Raw genomic sequence first — 22,402 nt, 5'->3', positions numbered from 1 at the left:
AGGGTAAACACCATTTTTAGCTCACAAATTGGTTGCTGGTTTTGAACTATCAACCTAACTCGCACTATCATGAGAGCTATAATTCACACTCTTCTCTTAGCAACAGCTTACCGTTAGGTGGGATTGTCCAATTGTGCTCTTTAGATGTGATTGTGGATGCTACTCTATGTTGGGGGTTTCTGACAAGAAAATTCAGAAAGTAGATTTGCTTTGTATTACAATAAGAATTTAAATAATAAACTTTTATGTAACTCTAAAGGGGTCAAGGAAACACACAAAGGATTTTATAAGATCACCCAGCAAGAACAAAAAGGACAAAGACTGCCATTGGCCGAATGGGCTTGAAAGAGTATGACATGAATCAAATGCAGGGAAAGATGGGCATCTTGGTATGTACGAAATAATAAAAGCACGTAGCAGACGTGAAATAGCAAATATTAAATAATACAGCATATAGCAGAATGTCAGACATTGAATAAGGAAAATTAAAGAAGAATCGATGCATTTGAATTATGGTCCTGGCAAAGAATCTTGAAAATATCATGGGTTCCTTAAAAAACAATAAAATCTCTCTTGGAAGAAGTATAGCCAGAATGCTCCTTTGAGGCAAAGACGGCCAGACTTCATCTCACTTACTTTGGACATGTTGTCAGAAGAGACCGGTCCTTTGAGAAGGACATTATGCTTGTTAAAGTAGAGGGGCAGCGTAAAAGAGGAAGGCCCTGGACAAGATGCTATTGATACAGTGGCTACACAATGGGCTTAAACATACGAACAATTCTGAATATGGCACAGGACCAATCAGTGTTTTATTCTTTGGTACATGGAGTAGTTATGAGTTGGAACCAACTTGATGGCACCTAACAACAACAACAATAGGACATTTCTAACCTGAATTGGGGGAATAAGGTTCTTATCTAATTTCCGAGAAAAACTAATTGATGAGTACAGTAAGACTGAGAATGGGTCAGAGGAGCACCTTGCTCACATTATCACTCTCCCTTCATAGATTATGTTTGTTAGAGGATTTAATATAATATCCCATACATTGAATACTATTTAATATCTACTGAATTTCTTAAAAATCCACTGATTTCATATACTCTTTTCAATTTTCTTTTTTTTTCTTTTTCAGTTATCTAAGCTAGTAAGTATACTGATGTTCTTTCACACATTTTCATATATTACCGAATGTCTTAATATTGCTTTTTTCCTTAGGAGTGCTTCTGATTATTTATTTTCTCATAATTTTTATTGTCTTTTTACAATGTCTATCAAGGAAATAAGCCATTTCCCCCACATCTTTAAAAAGATAATGAGATTTCCTTAGAAACAGTCATTTCCAAAAAAAACACATTTCCTTAGGTAAATGGCAGTGAAAACATCATCAGAGAAATATAAGCTGCCCCGAACCACTGCTTCCTTGAAACTAAGCAAACAGACTCTGATTTAATGAAGCGTGAAAACTGTTCCCCATGTATGTACCATATATCACTTAAAGCAGGGTTCGTTATCATTTATGCCAGGCCCCCTTATTGATGCGGAGGTGCAGCCGTTGATCCTTTTTACCAGTCCCTCCCAAAGTATCCCACTGCCTCCAGATTCTATCTGACACTTGGGAGTCATGTAAGCTCTTGTGTTCATCTTGTCCTTAAGCACTTATTCCATTTTAAAGAGAATAAGCAATGATAGAGAAAAATATACACAGAATGATGAATCACATACATTTTTTATTAGGCTTATCAAACTGTGTAGTGAATTGAGATGATTTTTTATGGATTTACTTTTCAGAGTCTTGGTAACTCCACTCAGTGACTGGAGAGGAGTATGCAAATAGGGTTGGCCATTCTACTGGGTATAACTGTGAACCAGCTCAGAAGGAGAAATGGGAATTCTTTGAACATAGAGAAAATAAAATGTCAACAACTGAACACTTGTGAGATCTCGGTGTAGTGGCAGGGGAAACAGAGGTAGCAAGGTCAAGATCATGACAGAGAAGAGAAACCATGAGGGAGAACAGAGCAGCGCATCAACGCCTTCAAGCAGAGCAGCAAGCTTCTCAGCTCACAGAACTAGGAAAGGTGAGCGCCTTTGAATAAGAAGCTGGCTTGTAGAATTTGGGGATCCTTTGGACATTATTAAAGAACTTTGTAACACCCAGAATAAAAGGAGTTGCGTGGATGAAAATGTGAGGACCAGCGAAGGGAGTGGGTGCTGGGAGAGTCAAGAAGAAGAACTGCTGTTTGCAAAGAAATGAGTCTTCAGTGTTTCTGATCCTTATCTGTGGAGACCTGTTTACTTCCCTAATAAACTCCATTACTCAGTAAGCATCAGTATTGTTTATGAGTTTTGCGTGGCCATTGTAACATCTTATGAAACCCTGCAGAGAAGCAGGGTGTCATGGTAGGGATGGCTGATGAAAGAATATCTTTAAAAAGCTTGGAAAATGGAGGTATGTCTGACCTCTGCGTCATAGGACTCATGCCCCTGCAGATACGAAATTAAATTCTACTCACTGTGTAGCAAAAAGAGATCAGATATTGAAAAAGAAGCTACAGTGCTTATCTAGTCATCTGTGTACAAATATTACTAGAGATAATTTATGAAATGTTAGATGACACTTTGTAAAATATGTTTTATGCGGTTTTATACAATATGCCCATGAAAGCTTCTAAATTTTGTATAATTTCATATCAAAGCCTTCTTTGGTGAAAATAAAACATAATCTAGAATGTGTTCCATAGAAATACAGTGATGTGATTCTATACGAAAACATATTCTAAAAAGAAACCAAAATTCACTAATTACTTTCATATATAGATTAATTTTATCATAATAAATACTCATAGCAGCAAATATTTCTATTGCTAAGCATTAAAAAATAAATGCTAAAAAAGTTGATAGATAAATGACTGTATAGTTGTAGTAAACCAAAGTCTACTTCAGAATTTGCAGAAGTTAGATGCACAACAAGTTATTTTAATATGTTATGAATCTCTATGTATGTGTATTTCTGTGTTTTAATATAATTTTTTTCATAAAGAGTGATTATTTAGCCAAAGCTAAAAATATTCTATTATGTTTCAAACCTTATTGGTGTTTCTTAATTACAGAGTAAGTCATGATCACAAGGAAAATAGTACTAGCTGTTGATCATAAACAAAGTATAGTAGAGTATAAATCATCCTGCAACAAATGTGGTAAAACAGCAAGATTTAGAGTCCCTACTACAAGAGAGATATATAGTACCAACAGCAGTAATCTCAAAAATTTATATCACAAAATGTGCAGACTTGATCTTATTTTCACTCAGCATGTTCTGTGTGGAAGATGAACATGCTCCTGACAATGAAGTCTGATTTAGAAAACTATATCTTACACAGAAGAATAGAAAATGTGATTATATACTGTACTTCTGTGTAAAATTTTAACAGTATGTAATCAATCAGTGTGAAACCTGGATATATTTCTAAACTAATGACGCCACTTTTAAATTATGCATAGTTTGTAAATGCACAAAATTAATAATGTCTTTTGTGCACATGTCTTACTTTGGAAAGAAACTACTAAGAACTATTACCAGACCAAACAGTCTTTGACAATTTGTGTGCGACAAGGTGATTTGTCACTTCATATTAATGGAATGTTCCACACTGAACATGTCTAACTGCTCAGAAGAGTAATAGGAGCATAAATTTATTATCTGAGAAAAGGAAATTAATTGACACAGGCCAAAAATGTAATGGAATTAGATTCATGTGGTGTAACTGAGAACTTCAAGAATTTTAGCTAGGCTCTATGGAATGATAAAATTACATGGGGAAACCAGGAAAATGTTACTTTAGAACAAATCTCAGGGCTCCTCAAAGGAATAGCTTGTAGCATAATTCAGGTTCCTTTTATCCAGGAGGACTTTAGTCCAGTAATTAGAACAGAACTTGTCACTCTAAGTTTGTTGTTGCTAAGGTTTCTAGTGTTTGCACCCCTACTTACAAAGAGATGGGAAATTCTCGAGGTGAAGCAAACCAGGATCAAGAGACCAGGACAAGATCTAATCATTGTAATTTAGATCAACATTATTTTTTGTAAATACATGTTTTGTATGGTGTTTTAAGGAGAACTGGTAGCTAAGTGGGTTAAACATTGGGCGGCAAGCCAAAAGGTTGGAACTTCATACCCACTCAGTTCTCTGAGACAAAAATGTGGCAGTCCGCTTCCTTAAAGATTGATAGCCTCCAGAACTCTGTGGCACAATTGTACTTTGTCCAACAGGGTTCCTGTGGGTCAGAATCAACTGATCATGGTATTCTTGGTTTGGCTTAAATCATACTTTAAGAACTTAGGATCCAGAAATGACAGCTATTCTAAAAGAAAAGGTTGAGGAGGCAGATAAACTTTCCAACTGATGCAAGTAGTATGACAGCTATAAAATATGCCGGGAAAAACAGGCATGATGCAGTCATGAGATTGTCATGTTTAATAAGCAGCAAGCAATCCAACATGCCTGAAGGACACGGAGAGGATAATGTGGCATGAATGGTGATTAAAGGAGTGCTCTATGATTTTTTATCACAGCATTGTTTATAAGGATGGCAACGTTACGTATTGCTAAAATACTACCTGCCCTGCCATTTTTCAGGGGTCTTCAATAAGTTGCTGGGAAGATTTAATTAATAGATGATCAAAATTTTCCATGAAATTTTTGAAGCTCCTTGTACCATTATAAAACAAATAAATATCATAATCATCTGTTCATTATCTCTACTCCTGATAATGCATATGGTTTATAAATGTGTGAATATTTTATTTGATTCAGCCATGCCTAGAATTAAACCTTGGAATCTTGATAAAGGTTTTTTACTGTGCCAAAAGTACTGTTTCCAGAAAAGCATTTTAAAAATATTTTTTCTATTATCTTATTTCCCAAATAATATGGTACATTGCTAATAAGAGCCTGAATAGGAACCTTTTAAAATATAGTTTGTAACTTCTTATACAAGATCAAATTCTAAATTTTTTCATGTAATTTTTTCTTGTTTTTTAAAATTTTTAATTCAATAGCTCAGTCACTTCAAGAGCTGGGCTCCAATCACCACCATCAGTCTCAGCTCAGCTTCTTCATCCGTGTGTGGCTCGCTCTTTGCTCCTCATTTCCCCAAATCCCTCCACACTTGTGCAAACCTCTGCAACTCTGAAACCTACAAAGAAGCAGCGAAAACACATAACTTAAGACTTATTACTTTATATATTACCTAAGGCATTATTTTTTTTTCACCTTGTAAATTTTGTATGTTAGTGACTTTTCTGCTAATCAGCGTGTCGGTGTTGCTGTTGTCAAAGCCATGTTCATATGTGCCACTTGGGTGCGGTCAAAGTCATCTGCATTTGTATGCACATATTACTATACCAGCTGGTCAACCTAGACAAGATAGGCTGGACAAACAATGAGAGAAGAAAATAGCGGGACCAATGGTCCTGGAGGGACATGAGAGGTGGGAGGTAGGGGAGGGGAGGAGGTGTCGCCCAACACAGGGACATGGGAACAGCAAGTGGTTCAAAACCAGAGGAGGGAGGGGAGGGGAGGACTGGTAGGGAGTGACCAAGGGCAAGGTAACTGAGAGGAATTACTGAAACCAGAATGAAGGCTGAACATGGTAGTGGGACAGGAGGAAAGCGAAAGGAAATAGAGGAAAGGAGTAGGAGGCAAAGTGCATACAGAGAAGCCTAAATACAGACATGTACCTAAGACATAATTTTAAAACATTTTCTAAATATCTAATTTCCACTTCTGAGGAATTTCTAGTTACAGTTCTAGACACTCCCAGGGGCAGGTCTACCTTGTCCCATGGTGTGCCTGCGAGTCAGCATGGCATTGCTAGCCGTGAATTTGGCGTTTATAGGCGAAAGAAGCGTCTGATAGTTAGACCCTTCTTTGCGTTCTGGTCAGCTCCCAACAAACGAAAACTTCAATAATGAGAAGTAGAATCTCCGTGATCACTGTTCATGTTTTCCAAATGTTGTATGTTATCAAGTACACTCGCACCCATATCAATGCAATCGAAGGACACACTACGGGTCCTGTACCATCCTGGTAATTGTTGTTAGATTTGAGCCGGGTATCAACCAATCTCACGTGCCAAAATTTCCTTTTTCTTTTTGCAGCGAGCAATGCTTTACCAAACACGATGTTCTTTGCCAGGGACAGGTCTCTCATAGTCATATGATCAAAGTATGTGACACTCTAATGCTATACAAACTTCCTTATAATTATTTCAGGTTGTCTTCTCGAGATCCCCTGTGAAATCTTCTCTTCGGCTCTTTGACGCCATTTTTTCCTCCCATTTGCCTTTTCCCATTTTCCTCCCATTTGCCTTTTTGAGTCTTTTCTGACTTACGCCTTGATCATTTTTTTTTCTTGCTTGTCTTCTTTTTTTTTTTTAATTTTAACAATTTATTGGGGCTCATACAATTCTTTTCACAGTTCATACATATACATACATCAATTGTATAAAGCACATCTGTACAGTCTTTGCCCTAATCATTTTTTTCTCTTTTCTTCTTTTACATTTTATTAGGGACTCATACAACTCTTACCACAATCCATACATATACATACATCAATTGTATAAAGCACATCCATACATTCCCTGCCCCAATCATTCTCAAGGCATTTGCTCTCCACTTAAGCCCCTTGCATGGAGAGCAAATGCCTTGCTTGTCTTCTTAATGACCTTTCAGTTTCTTCATCAATGATGCTCTTGATAACCTCCCTCATTTCATCGGGTTTCCCGTCATTAGGGCTCAATGCAGTAAGCTTTTTCTTGAGGTAGTCTTGAAATTCAGGTGTAATGGACACACGGTTATACTTTGACTCTCATAGACTTGTTTCAATTTTCTTCAATTTCAACCTGAACTTACATATGAGCTATTGATAGTCTGTTTCACAATAAGACCCAGTCCTGGTTTTAGTTGCTAATATTGGGCTTCTCATTCATCTCTTCCCACACACATATTAAATTTGGTTTCTATGTATTCCATTTGCAGTTGCCTTCTGTGTTGTTGAAAAAAAGGCATTTGCTATGAACCAGTCATTGGCCATGCAAAGTTTTACCATGCAATCTCCAGCTTTACTCTGTCACCAACAAACATTTTCCACCTATTGTTTCTCCTTCTTTGTTTCCAACTTTTACAATCTTATTGCCAATGGTTATCAATGCATCTTGATTTCATGTTTCATGATTTTCTGACTGAATACATTGGTAGAATTCTTCAATTTCATATCACATCACTAGATTTAGTAGTTGTTGCAAACTTTTTCATAATAGTAGTATTAAATGAATTTCCCTGCATGCAGATAGCTATTATCCAGTCACAAATGATGTATTCATTCAAAATAAGTTTAACCTATATGATTTCCAAGACTGAAATATTTCTGAAAGCAAACTGTCACATATTTATCCAAAGGAACATTTTGGGTTTTAGTTTCCAAGTTCTCAGGTATAGGCTCCTGAAACACTAGAATTTTTAATTGGTGTTTTAATTTGTGTTTAAAGTTTAAAATATCCATAAACTCCTAGCACTTTGACTTTGTCTGTTTTTTTCCTTTGGTATTATGTTGTTCTGTTCTTTCAGAGGGTAGCAGGGATGACTATATTTGTTTTCTATTTTTGTATCATTTCACGGTGTGTGATGTATGTTACCAGCAGATGACAGGATAGAGTCAATCTATTAAAGTTACAATATAAGATAGATTATGCTAGTAAGGTTGAGCACCATAAATAATTTTACACCTAAATAATTTTTCAATTATCAAAAAAAGCAGAATTTGTTCACATTTCTCAGCTTAACATGCAATTAAAGCTTTTGCATGATTGAGTACAGGACCAGAAGATTATCAGCAAAATATACAAACTTAGTATATTCACATACATTGAGTGATAAAAGTTCTTAATATGTTTTAAAAATCAATAATATCGAGAAAGATTAGTTTTAAAAATTAAGTGAATTTTTATTTAAAAAGAAAAAGTAGTCAGTTCATATGTTGCCAAAAACCTATCATAAAGTAAAAGTTTCACATAACTCAGTGCATGATCACAAATGCATTCAAATACTTGTATAAATGTTTCTTTTGTAGAAGTTTTAGATATTCTCTGATGAATTAGTGACAGAGTCTTATTTTAATCAAATGGAAGTTAAAGTACACAAGCATAAGCAAGACCCAAGTTGTACCCTTGATTCCACTGGCTCAATCATTCCGTCCATACTTTACTTCCCCTTCCTTCTAGCCCTTAGATCTTTCACCATTCCCTTGGCTTAGAGGTCCATTACATCTATGGAAACACTCACTGTTCTTCTTGAAACTAAAACGCAACAGTATCTCAGTCAAGCATAAACATACATTCAATGGCTTTCTACCGGCCTGAGTAAAAGCTGGTTCCTCAATTTAATGGTACTTGAATTACAGCAAAGCATTTCCTTGCCAGGTCTTTGCCCATGGTTTTAAGTTTCTCAGGTATTGCATCCATTTCCCATGTCTGCATAAGTTTGAAATAATCAAAGCACACACACTCCACATGTCAAAACAATTATACGTTGGTTTTGTATATCAAATTTTCATGCTTATTAGAGAGGTTATTATTTTTCTATATTCATTTCCAAGCTATAGACTTCCATAGTACTCTGAAATAAAATATTTTCCTTTATGCTATATATAACTGCTAAACTATATCTTATCCTTTGTTGTTTCATTTTCAAAAAAACTCTGTACTTTTCTTTTAGAATTAACTTTAAGATCTTTCCAAAATCTGATGGTGCTAAACCTGCTCTTATTTGCGTTCCCTAATTTTTGTATCCTTATACTATGGCATTTCCATATCAGTAAAGGTTTTGGTGTCTATGCTTCCAAAATAGGATGTGCTGTTACTCCATATTCCAATTATATTGTAGGCATCCAGACTACTGATGGCTATGTGAGTAGTACAAGGAACCTTACGTTAAAAAAAATAGCAATTTGACATCCCAATTCAAACCCATGTGTTCTACAGTTATTATTGCAAGTGGCAACCAGTTTTAACTCAGATTTTTTTCTCTTCCAGTTACATCACATTCCAAATAATATATTTCCAATATTCATTTTTGATGAAATTATGCTTCTCTACTGATTTATCATTATTGATATTTAAGTTTGCAGCTATTTATGTCAAAACTTTTACTTTGACATGGTACATCTTAATAAATAGTTTTATTTTAATGAGAGTAAAAGGAAGTATCATAATTAAGGATATTGTGGCTATAATATTTTATTTGCTGCAAAGTATACTTTAGTAATCATTCTTCTTGATAAGTTTTTTGGGAGGTGAATCATCAGTTACTACAGTTTTTAAACTTCTTATCTATGTACCCTTGCAAATTTTTCCCTCTTAACTATCTAAAAGACCAGCAAATAGTTCAAACATATTTATGTAAGTATTCTGTCCTGGCATTTAAAGAGATTACATAATATGAAGATCGCATAAGTGTTGCTGTAAGAAATCGGGTTGCGGTTTGTGAAAGCGCCCATGCTGAGTTAAATAAATCTAAGAAATTATAAATACTGAAATCTGAAAGAACATATCAAGGCAACATCTCTTTTGCTAAGAAAAATGATGTCAGAGTCAATTTTTGTAGTACTTAGCATAGAAAAATTATGTAACTACGTCTTCCTGATGGAATAAGGATAAGGTGTTATTTTTTATGTGTACAAAAGTTAATTTGTAATTATGGTGAGGTACTTAGAGTGTGCTTGCTTTGGTTATTTAAAATGTATGTAGATATAGAACTTGGTGACATGATAGCATCCTCATATTTGTCTATGATGTTGGGTAAGTATTGGACTGGTAACGACAAGGTCAGCAGTTCAAACTCACCAGCTCAATTGAAGTCTTTGTGTCTATTTCCAGGAGTGGCCTCATATGGGCCGCCAGCCCTAGTTGCTATTTTCCAAGCTGTCTCGGTTGATTAGAAAAACAAATTTATAGACACTCATATGTGTATAAGAGTTTATATACAAGAGCAATTGAATATTGAGAAAACGTCTCAGTCCAGAAGTCTGATATTAGCTCATATGTCCTATACCAATCTACAAATTCCTCTTCAAACTCAGAAAACACATTAAATGATGCTGAATGCAGGAAAACCATATGCCAGTGACTGAGAAGTCTTGTGGATCCAGTGGCAGTATAAGCATCTTAGCGCTGGCAGGGTCTCCACGTGGCTTCTCCATCTCAGGGCACCAGTGTAGTTCCATGTGTCTTGTCAATAGAGAGTCTTCCAGGGAGTGAGCAGAGAGAGAGAGAAAATGTCTCCTGCCACAAGGGAGCTCCCAGAATACTTAGGAGAAGGCCATGTCCACACAGAAGCCTCATTGGCTATATCACGATTGATTGACAGACTAGACCACCCCTACACTCTTAATCCTCAAATTGACACCAGATTTTGTAACTACCAGACACCAACCTTAGACTCACATGATTCTGCACCTACCAGCCTGTGATATTGCAGCATATCGCTTCCCCTTTTGGCATCATCATCCTGTAGTTAATTGAGTCTGAAGAGGTCTCCAGCTAGCAATTCAGTTGAATGGGGCTGGAATGCCCTCTTGATATGAAATTCCTTTTTAATCTAAAGTTCTTTTGTACACATATATGCAGTTCACTGGTTTGTTACTTTAGAAAACCCAGCCTATCACACATACATTTCTTCTGATATTTGTATTACTTCAAATGCACGTAATTATTTCAATTAGCACCCAATTACTAATATATTTGTACTTCCAGGCACTGAAGGAAGAAATCTGCAAAGAACAATTTTCAACGATTTTAACATACATATTTTCCATAGAAGTATTACAAATCATCTGCCTAAGAAACAAAGAATGTTTCTTATTCAAAACAAAAGCAAACTTTAAATCAGAAAATGTGCATCAAGCTTTATGCTTTCACTATACTTATTCAATTGGTATGCTGAGGAAATAATCTGAGAAGCTGGACTATCTGAAAAAAGAACACAGTGGCAGGACAATTGAAAGGCTTATTAACCACCTCCACTATGAAGATGACCCATCCTTACTTGCTAAAAGCCTGATGGATTCAAAGTACTTGCTGCTGAAGACCAATGGCTGCAATGACAATAACATAAAATTAAATACATCCCAAGTAATAGATAGCATCATGATAAATGGAGAAAAGAATTAAGTTCTCGGTGATTTCGTCTTGCTTGGGTTCACAATCAATGCGCATGGAAACAGAAGTCAAGAAAGAAGATAACATTGGACAAATCGGTTACACAATAACTGTAATGTGTTGACAAGCAAGAAGGTCACGTTGAGGAATAAGATGTGCCTAACTTAAGCCATGGTATTTTTAATTGCCTCATAGGCATGTGAAAGCTGAACATGGGTAAAAAATATATGTATATTTGAATTGCAGGGCGGAGAAAGAATACTGAGGCACTATGGAGTGCCAGAAGTACACGTGTCTTAGAAGAAGTAAAATTAGAATGCACCTTGGCAGCAAGGACGGTGAGACTTCCTCTCATGCACTCTGGACATGTTGTCAGGAGAGGCTAGTCCCAGGAAAAGGACATGATTGGTAAAGCAGAAGGCCAACCCAAACAGAGGAAAACTCTAAGATGTATTGATACAGAGGCTGTAGCACGGGCATCAGTCATAAGGACAATTGTGAGCGTGCTGAGGACCAGGCAGTATTTCATGCCTTTGTGCATAGGTCATAATGCATCAGAACGGACTCAACAGAACAAAGCAATATTGATCATTAAAAAGCAAGGAATATGTTTAGATTAATACCCTAGGAAACTCTATGGGGAATTTCTACTATGTCTCATAAGATCATCATGAGTCAGATTCAATTTGATGTCAATGGATTATGAAACAGAATCAAGTTAATGGTATGCAGTAGTATCATATCTTAGCTAAATTATCTGAAAATTTTGTCCCTTAATTTGTTTGTCTTTTACGTGGCTTTCTTTTTCATGACTTGTTCTCAATTATTACTAATTTGTGTACTCACAACTTTCTTTTTATATAGCTTATTTTTATTTTAGAATATTATTTTCATCTGAGGCAAACTTTAGTTCGACAAGGTACATACAAGTAAACTGCTCACAATGTATTGAAATGCATGCTCACTACATGGATTTGTTAACTGATGTAAAATGCCATTTATATAACTTACCTTGATCAAGGAATATAGTCAGTTTTCAAATAAGAGCTAAGGAGGCATGTGTCTCCCACAACCTGGATATTACAAATAGTAACTCGCAGAGATACTAATTGCATGAATATTTATTTGGGTTGTATTAAAGCTTACATTCTGCCCACTGAATTTACTGAAGGCTTTGGTTTACTGTAGAAGCCCTAAATCCATTTATGAACTTCCATTGAATTCCTTCTGTGCGCATGAAGGTAGCATGAATTCCTTCTGTGCACATGAAGGTAGCATGTATTCCTTCTGTGTGCATGAAGGTAGCAGAATGCATTAGAAATTAGATTTCCACATCTCCCCTTCACCATCAAGGGAGAAATGCCATATCCCTTAGAGACTTACCTGAGTGTGCTCTTAATTGAAATTGAGGAGCTAAAGCCCTTTCCTTTAAATCATGGCCTGACTTTCTTGGTCAGAGGTGCCTGAAGCAATTTGTAAGTTCTATCAGGGTTCCCAATCAGGGTCCCATTTTCACTTCTGTCATTCCACCTGTAACTGTGATGTTTTGATCTTTGGCCAATCACGTATTTGTGACAATTTCCTTTGCCCTTCCCTGTCTTATTTAGTGTGTGGTTCTCTATAAATCTTTAGACACTATTGCTACCTCAGGCTAAGGAGCACTCTCATCCAGATGATTTGTCTTCGTCTGGCTTTTCCTGTTTAAGACCTAAAGAATACTTTACTTAAAACATATTTTATAAAACAGGGAATAAGGGAGAGAGGAGTAAGGCAGCAAATTAACATTGTCTACTCTTTCCTCAGAAGTCCTGGCCTTATGGTGGCTACACATTGAACTGCTAATGACCAGGTCAACAGTTTGAAACCACCAACAACACAGCATGAGAAAGACCAGGCTTTCTACTCGTATACAGAGTTACACTCTTGGAAACTCATAGAAGCAGTTCTATCCTGCCATTTATAATTGCCATGAATCAGAATTAACTCAATGACAGTGAGTTGACATTTCTACTTACTATTGTTGCTAAGAACTGCTAAGACCCAACCAACCAAACTCAGTGTATGCTGTCTCATAGTGACCAACTGTGGGTTTCTGAGTCTGTAACTGTTTACAGGAGTAGAAAGTCTAATCTTTCTCCCAAGGAGCTGCTGGTGGACTCAAACTGCAGACCACACAGATTTCAGCCCAACATGTAACCACTACACCACCAGGGATTCCATTTGGAATACAGTGAATGTTTTTATGCAAAAATCAAATGAAATCACATTTTCATATATTTAAATAAATTACCAATGTAATGAGAATTAGGATTCAGATATTATATAGCTCTAATTATTTAGCAATCTACAGAATTCCGGTACAAGTCCTTGGTGATAAATCTTCATTAATCACTGCAGATGTGATTATTCCTATTAAGACCTCCCAGGGGAACGGACAACAGAAACATGGGTGAAACATGGGCAGTGGATGGTGTGAGAAATGAAAATAATAATAATTTATAATTTATTAAGGATTCACCAGGGTTGGAGGGTGGAAAAGGGTGAGAAAAAATGGAGAAAGAAAATGTTTTGAAAATGATGATGGCAACATGTGTACAAACGTGCTTGATACAATTCATGTATTAATGATTATAAATGCTGTAAGAGACCCCAATGTAATGATTTATTAAAAAAGAATGAAGATAAATAGATAAGTACAAGTAAGCATTTTAAAATACAAACAAACAAAAACCAGTTTACCCCCTTAAATGAATAATCTTGTTTTTAAGGGTAAACGCCTAGGTTATGTTAATTAAAAAACAAAAGTAAACAAAAACCAGTCTATATTCCCAGTCAAATTCTGAGTGATATTTTTTCCCCTAACCTAACTTTAAACTGAATTACAGGTGACTTTTTGCCAAGTTAAATACGTATGGAAGATATAACAAAAATACAGTATGTGGTGCTTAAAGAGATAGGAATCCATATTTGGAAATGCAGGCTGCCCCTATTTGGGAAATTTCTTTAATGACTACCCTGGCATTGAGACTTTGGGAGACATACTTACACACTCAGTTGCAGTAAATAGCAATGGAGGTGGAAAACCTGACCTCTCTTTTCCCTATTGCCACCTGTCAGAGCCTGGCCCGGCGTCTCAGAGGAATAGAATGAAGACTGTGGTGCTACAACCCCTGGGGTTTGTCTAGCCTGAGGCTTCGGGACCAAAGGACAGAATGTCAGGAGGATTGGCTTTTGCCACGAGCCACAGGCCCATCCTGCTTTACATATTTTGACAGTACCCATTCTCCCCATGCCACTCTACATTGATGCTAGGCTTGATCATTCACTGCAGCAGCCACACAGAACTCAGACAATACTCACAACTAAAGAACCATATTAGGGAAAGTTATCACAAGTAAGGTTACAGTTGTTGGTCTCCTCAGCCAGCAGACAAGTCTCTGATTTTGTCTCTCAACTACGTGGTCCCTTCGCCTTTGCCGCCTCGGGCTAGGAAGCCAACCCCACTGTTAGTCTGTCCAATGGCCCCAAAGCCCCAGGCTAGATCAATCAGTAATTATTCACCTTTTCATGAAATTTTATAATCATGTTTTTCTTTATTTTAGTTTGCTCATGATATTTCCTGATCTCTTACAAAGTTAACTTTATCATTAACAAAATTATTTTCTTTGGTCATTTCAGTAGATATAAATGAATAAAAAATAATTAGTTTGGTTATGCTTCTGGTATCATTGCTGATAAAGGTGAACTCATATGGATTAAAAAGAAAATGTTAGGAAATTATCAGGATGTATATCTGCACCATGATAATTTCTTTTTTTAATTTAATCATTTTATTGGGGCTCATATAACTCCTATCACAATCCATATGTACATCCATTGTGTCAAAAACATCACGAGGATGAGTCCAAAGTATTGTTTCAAAGTCATAGAAACTTTCATTTAACAAAAAAACACAATGTGAAGCTATTGTTTCTATATACTTTTCAGGGCAGTGTTTAAATCGCTCCAACCCTTCCCCAATTAATTCTGAATGCTTTGACTTATGTCAAAATGACCATTTTGATACTTCAACACACAACTCATTGCCATTTAGTTGCTTTTGACTAATAGTGAGCTCCAAGACTGAGTAGAATTACCCTTTGGGGTAAATTTTATAGTCTCAGAAAGCCTCATTTACTCCTTTGAATAAAACAAACGAAAAACCTCACTGCCTTTGGGTTTATTCTTTATAAGAAAGATAGAGCTTCCATGGTAGATTTCCATGACAAAGTTTTCTTACAGCATTAGAAAGACACGTCTCTGTCCTGTTAGTGGCAGGTGGTTTGCGGTTGCTGGCCTTGAGGTCAGCGGCCCAGTCTGTTATGCTAGCAGGGCTCCTCTCTCCTGCCAATGGTCTGGTGGATTTGAACTACTGGTGGTGAGCTGCCTAATGCATAATTTGCACATCTCCATGGAATTCTCAAAGGTATCAGATTATGTTTATTGCTAATGATCTGGGCATTTGAATTGCAGTCAGGAACCTGACAGGCAATACTAGGGCTGTAGAGCGGATGGAGTAAGATTTCTCAATGTAATTCTCGTAAGACAGCTTCTCTTAAAGAATTTGAAGGTGAATTGTTGTGAATGAAAACATCCTCACTGTATTTCTCAGGCATTTTGTTACCAATGTTGCTTTTAATTTTCTTAAAACTTCTCCCTAATAAGCCTCCATGACTTTCATGTGTCTTTAGAGAAAATCTATCAAACTGATTACTTTGAATCCCTCAAAAAGGTACCCATAACCTTCTGAGCTGTGTTCTGTGCCTGCAACTTTCTTACCAGGGGATCCCCTAGGAAGCAATGGTTTGAATGGGTCTTTGTTTTAAGGCTTTCAAATGAGACTAAGAATCTTTCTGTAGTTGACCACTGAGTGCAGCTATCTATATATACATATATTCTCCAAAAATCAAACTCACTGCTATCAGAGCTACCCCACTGTGGGTTTCTGAGACATCAACCAACTCTTGACAGGACTTGAAAGCCCTGATTCGGAAGAGCACTTGGAGGTTTCAAATAGCAATCCATGTGGATTTCAACCCAACATCTAACCATTACACCAGGGCTCGTGTGTGTGTATGTGTGTTTGGAATAAACCCATGCATGGGTGAACTAGAAGAAATATTTTTCTATGCACTCTCATTTGTATGCACTTTTGTTTATATGTGTACATACAGGCACACACAGACTTATACATACAATATATTATTGCCTCATCCCACCACTGGTGCCTAACCCTTATACATTGCTTTAAAATCCTACCTTTGCCAGAAAATTCACATTCACATCAGGTGATCACAAGACAGAATTAAATGAAAATGGACTTGGTAAGAAACCAAGAAAGGTTCCTCATAGCCTGTCTTCTAGAAAATGTTTCCCATACCCAGGTGTGCTGACAGACTGCAATTACAGTGTTTAAAGGACGTAGTCCTGTGCCCTAGCCATGCTACCATAGAAAACTAGTTTTAGAATCTCTCCTGTCATCCACTTTTATATTAGTTTGAATTTATTGTCTTTTGATGACCTTTTGCTTTCTTCATGACTAATGTTTTTGACGTCATTCAGCAGTTCATCAGGTCTTCTGTCAGAAATGTTCGATATACCAAATGCATCAAATTCTTGAGATGTTTTAAAATTCAAGTGAGGTATACTCAAAATCAGATTTTGGCTTTCTTGACATTGTTTTAATGCCTTGAAACTTCAACCTAAACTTACATGGGAGTTATTGGTCATTGGTTCCAGAGCTGCCCCCTGTCTTTCTGTGAGCCACTGAATTTGTGCTTCTCCATTGTCACTGCCCACAGATGTGGGCAATTTGAATTCTCTGTTTCTCTTTGGATGCTGTCCATAAGTGTTCCAGAGGTTAATACCTCCGAAGTGATCCGCCCATTCTTTCTCAATAGACTGTTCTTCATCTGGAAGCTCTCTGGAACCTGCTCAGTTTGGATAAGCCTACTGGTATTTGAAATACCAATGACATAGATTGTAGCATCAAAGCAACCCACAGGCCACTGCCAGATACCATACTGACAGGTACGTGCTAGTCTAGGCTTTTACCATTAGCTACTTTAAGCTCCTACAACTTTTACCAATCACACAAGTGCAAAGTACCTTCTCATTTTAGTTATATATTACTGCCGCATCCCACCACAGGTACCTAACCCTTTCATGGTTATCTAGTGCTTCTACAATAGAAATACAAGTGGATGGTTTTAGCAAGCAGAATTACATTTTCTCACAATTTATGAGCCTATGCTCTGAATTTAGGGTGAATGTTTTTCAGAAAAGGATTTCTCTTTTTTGTAAGTTGTGGAGGTAAGGTCTCTGTGTCCCTTTCGTAAATGCGAGCTAGCAGTACTTGAAAATGTTCAAGTAGCTTGGCACAAATCTTCCCTTGGGCAAGTAGTTCTCCGTTCTAGGTTATGGGTTCACGTAACAAAGGACTTGCTTTGCTCCCAGCTCTTCTTTCTTGGTGGTACTAAGATTCCTCCCCTGCACTCTCTCTCCCTTCGTCTTAGAAGGTAAAAGATGCAGGTCACACCTCTGGGAAACACCCTTTTATAGGATAGTTTACTGTACGAAATGATCAAAGATTTCACATCCAAATTTAATCTCCTTAAAATGACAAGTTGATTACCTGGGATCATGTCATGTGAGATGATTAATAATGTGTTACCAAATTTGATCATTGCATACCTGCAATGATCACGCACTAATTCATGGTCCAGACAAATTAACACTTATTTTGGGAGTACATATGAATGAAAAATGGACTAAAAATAATAGTGAAAATTACTATCTGAGAAAATGACTTTACAATAATTTAAAATTAAAATGGAAATATGTAAAGAACATAATTAGAATTTTAAAAATAGTTGATTGATTAAAATATATACATAAATTTTACATTTGTTTTATTAGTTTTAAAAAATGAAGTTTAAAACTTCAAAAAATTCCTAGAGATATAGTCAAACTAGTTTTTATCTGAGTAAATATACTTTAGAAGTATGGATTTCTTGGGGATATTTTATAAAATGAAAGTGCTCTTTTCCATATGTGGTAGCTTTACACAACGTTTATGAATCCACTCTCTATATAAAGTACATGCTCTGTTCACCCCGTCTTTAAACAGACATTCTTTATTTCTCTTTTTCAAAGAAAATCTGCTTAAATTGGGAATAAACTTTGAGACTAAAACCATCTCTGCGAAAAAAAGCAACACTAACCATTTTCTGTATATGTTTCAATTAAGCACAAACTAGTTCAAACAAAATAGATTCAAAAATGAAGAAAGTTGCTATGCCAAGAATACTTCCTCATTTCTGTACAAATAAATGCCTGGAAGAAGTTAAAAAGCAAACCATCATGATCAAATGTAAGTGTTTAGTAGGAAAACAACGTTCCTCTAACTTCAATCACTTTATATTTGCCAGTCAGAATTATTCTAAATATTGCATCATTCTTCTTTATCAACCACATGGAACAGAGCACCCGTGTGTGTGGATCTGGTGGGGGGAATCCCAGGAGGCCAGCAGCCCAAGAATCCTATAGGCTTAGAGCAGGTGTGCCAAGAGGCAGTGGGCCACTAGTAGGCCCAGAGACCCTCCCCCTCTACCGGCCTCTCACCAGGAGCAAGGTAAGATTGCGTCGCAGAACATGCTCCCTCCCTAGACACTAGTCCACCCCCGGGCTAGGGGAAGGCATGGTTGATGGTAGTGGTTGACCTCATTGGCTGAGTTAGGCCCACTGGGGTGATATCATGAACCTGGTCCTATTTTGGCTCACCCAGGTGTACCTCCCACCTGGGTTGTGGCTTGATTTTGAGCATGCTGTTTAGGGTCTTCATAGCTGTCTAATGATTGCCTGATCTCCCCCAAACCTACTCTATGGAGTCCTTCGCAGGCATGGAAGGGACAATCTTCTGTCCCTAAGCTAGCTACTTAACATAGCACTTTATGTTTTGTCAGTAAGAGCTTCAACTCGCCAATTTCAATAAGCCAGCCTCTAACTTGTTAATGAGGATTTTTCAAACCTTAATGCTACATTATTTTTAATTTAGTCTGGATTCTTGAATCACTTATCGTGTTAGACATGGTTCCCACGAGAAACAAAACAAGAACACTAATGAATATATATATATATGGATATGTTTATATATATATATTATATATATATGGATAGGTTTATACAGTGAGAAGGAATGTAACAGAAAATTAGTCCACGGCAGTACAGGGGGCTTAGTTCAACTCACTTTAGTGGAACAGTTAATATACTGGAAATCCTTTGACTCATTGGACTGCCTGGTCCAAGTTCATGGAAGCAGATGGGGAAGTCTTCCCTCAAGTAAGGCAAGCAGAATCTGCCTACAGGCAGCAGACAGCAGGGAGGGTCAGCAACAGTCATTAGCTCAGGACTTTAGCGAAGCAGGTCCGGACAGGCAATACAAGGCAACAGGATCCTCCAGCCTCAAGTTCAAACAGTGTACACACTGGCAGTGTGGCGAAGCAAGTCTTGAAGGAACCTCAAGCTCTAGCAACACGATCTATGATCCACGGATTGGCTTGGACCACAGGTGGTGTAGCACATAGATCAAGGTAGAGAACTAGCTAAAAGAAGAGCACATTGTTCTGATCACCAGAGAAGAGAGACCGGGGAAAGCCTTACAGAGCCGTTTACCTTGTCCTCCAATCAAACTTTGACCTGATTAATCCCATATGTTCCTAATGACCAGATTGGCACAATAAACCTAACTATCACATTTACCTAGTCCACAGATTAAAGGAGCATGTTATAAGGATACAACCCCATGAAGACATTTCCTGAATTTAAGTCATCGCTTAGCCCCTTGTTCTGTTTGATCTATGGACAGTTCCTACATGAGTACAAGGCAGTGTTCTGGAACTCCTATTATTCACAAATTATCTATAATTTTATATGATACACAAAGTTTAATGTCTTTATATAGTTAAATGCAAATAATTCTTTCTGATTTTCTCTGAATTTTGCCAATATTAATCTAAGCAGTGATACTGTATATTCTGTGTCCTCCTTTGAATCTAGTTCAAATTTCTGGCAGATTATATTGATTTACTGCAACAACTGTTTAAACATTAATATTAGGAATATATTACTTGCATATAATCTTAATGCTATTATTCAGTCATTTTTCCATTAAATTATGTCACTTTTATTTGGAAAGAGTGAAAATATAGATCAATTCTAATTGATTTGTCAAGTAGCTGCCTTACAAATATCTTGGTGTATGAAAATGAGTGTTTCCATAATGGATTAATATGTTTAAATATCTAAAATCCTGTAGTTTGGGGATTTTTTGGAACACCAATTACCTTAGTGAAGCTTGAACTTTTTATTTCCCTGGCATGTCAATTAAATTTTTTGGTAGAGTGACTCTATATTCTTTCCATCATAGTCCAGTGTTTCCTGCAAGAGTCAATATTTTGTCCATAAAATTATTCCATATATCAACTGGAAATTTGAGTTATTTCTTCAGTCCCTTTATATTTCAGAAATGCAAACTCTTTTCTTTCTTTTCGGTCTTCCAACATCGTCTTTGCAGATGTTATTCAAAGACTTACATTGTCTTCTTGATCTGACATCTGAGCTCTCTTAAGCTGCTTTTGGACATAACTAATTTAATTTGATTTACTATACACTCAAACAATTTCAGAGTCTTCCTTTTCAGAGTCTGTTTTTGTCATTTATTTCTTTCCTACCTTTTAAACAAGCTTTTGCTTTTAAGTAGTTGATATTATTTATGTCACTTTATAGCCCTCTGTTCTTCAGTCATTCATGCTAAGTCTTCAGATCTACCCTTGCCATGGTCTGAGTTAGATGGACTCTTCTCAAGGTCACAGTTTGGCTACAATAGACTTATTTTATTTTTTAAATCTTAATCTTGAACTTCTATATGAATAATTTATGGTAATCTGTTTGATGCTAACCTTTTTAACACCGATGGTATTGATTTTGTCCATCAATTATACACACATTGAGTGGATTGATCCCTGTAAGTTCTATCCAGTGACATCTACATCTACAGTATTCATGTATGCTGTCCACCACTCATCGGTTAGTTTCTTGTAATGTGTAACTTGTATGTTGCTTTGGTGCAGAAAGTTTTTCCACTAACAGGGATATCCAAGGTGAAAAGATTTTAATTTAACTTTCATATTAAGAAAATAGGAAAAAGAGATAACAATCTATTTCTTTAAATATTGGATAGGGAAAACTTTAATAGAGCATGGAAATATTCTCTGACATACTGCTAAAAATTAGCACCCTAGGTTGGAAGAAACTCAAAACAACCAAGGAAGAGCTGTCTCCTAATAGTAAAATTGACTTTGAAAAGGTGGGTAAAATAGCACTGTAAGAATTTTCATTTGTTGATATGACAAAACTGAGCTGAATAGAAATAACTTCAAGCATAAATTGTGATATGTATAAAATATGAATCTAGGGAAATTGGAGGTCATTACATTTAAATGGGATCCTTAATAATTAATATCCTGGATTCAGAATTGGCTCCATGTCAATATGGGTTTTTGTGTGTTTGTTTTCTGTAAGCATTATTGAGCTGATACAAAATGGTATTGGCCATTTTAAATTGGAGAAACATAAGGTCTACTGTGCTACAAATGACTAATTGAAGTGGAATGAAGCTATATTAACATCAAAAAGTATATTTCAATAAGTATCCTGAAATATAATACTGTCTGTGATATGATGTGTATTTATACCCATGTGCATACAAGAAATCGGCAATTTTGATTACTACTTAAATTTAATCACTGGTTTGGCTAGTTCTCTAGAAAAGCAAATACAGTGATGCATTTATTTATTTATTCATTCATTTATTTATTTATCGCAAGGAAATGGCTCACACTTTTGTAGAACAGTTGATACATCCAGTATGGCTCAAATTTGGGGTCAGTTTTTAAGCTCTGGTTTTTACTGACTCATGTAGCTAGCCGGGCAGACAAAACAGGAAGCAGAAAGTTGATACATGAAGGAGGGAGATCACAGACTGGTGGAGTCATAGATGGATAAATCAACTGTCAGTAAGTCAGGTTAGTTGCTTCAGACTTGCTGGTAATATGGCCTGCCACTACTCCAAGGGCAGGCAGGCA

Source organism: Tenrec ecaudatus, chromosome 2 (genome assembly GCF_050624435.1).
Source record: "Tenrec ecaudatus isolate mTenEca1 chromosome 2, mTenEca1.hap1, whole genome shotgun sequence".
Lineage (NCBI taxonomy): Eukaryota > Metazoa > Chordata > Mammalia > Afrosoricida > Tenrecidae > Tenrec > Tenrec ecaudatus.
This window is presented reverse-complemented; position numbering follows the sequence as displayed.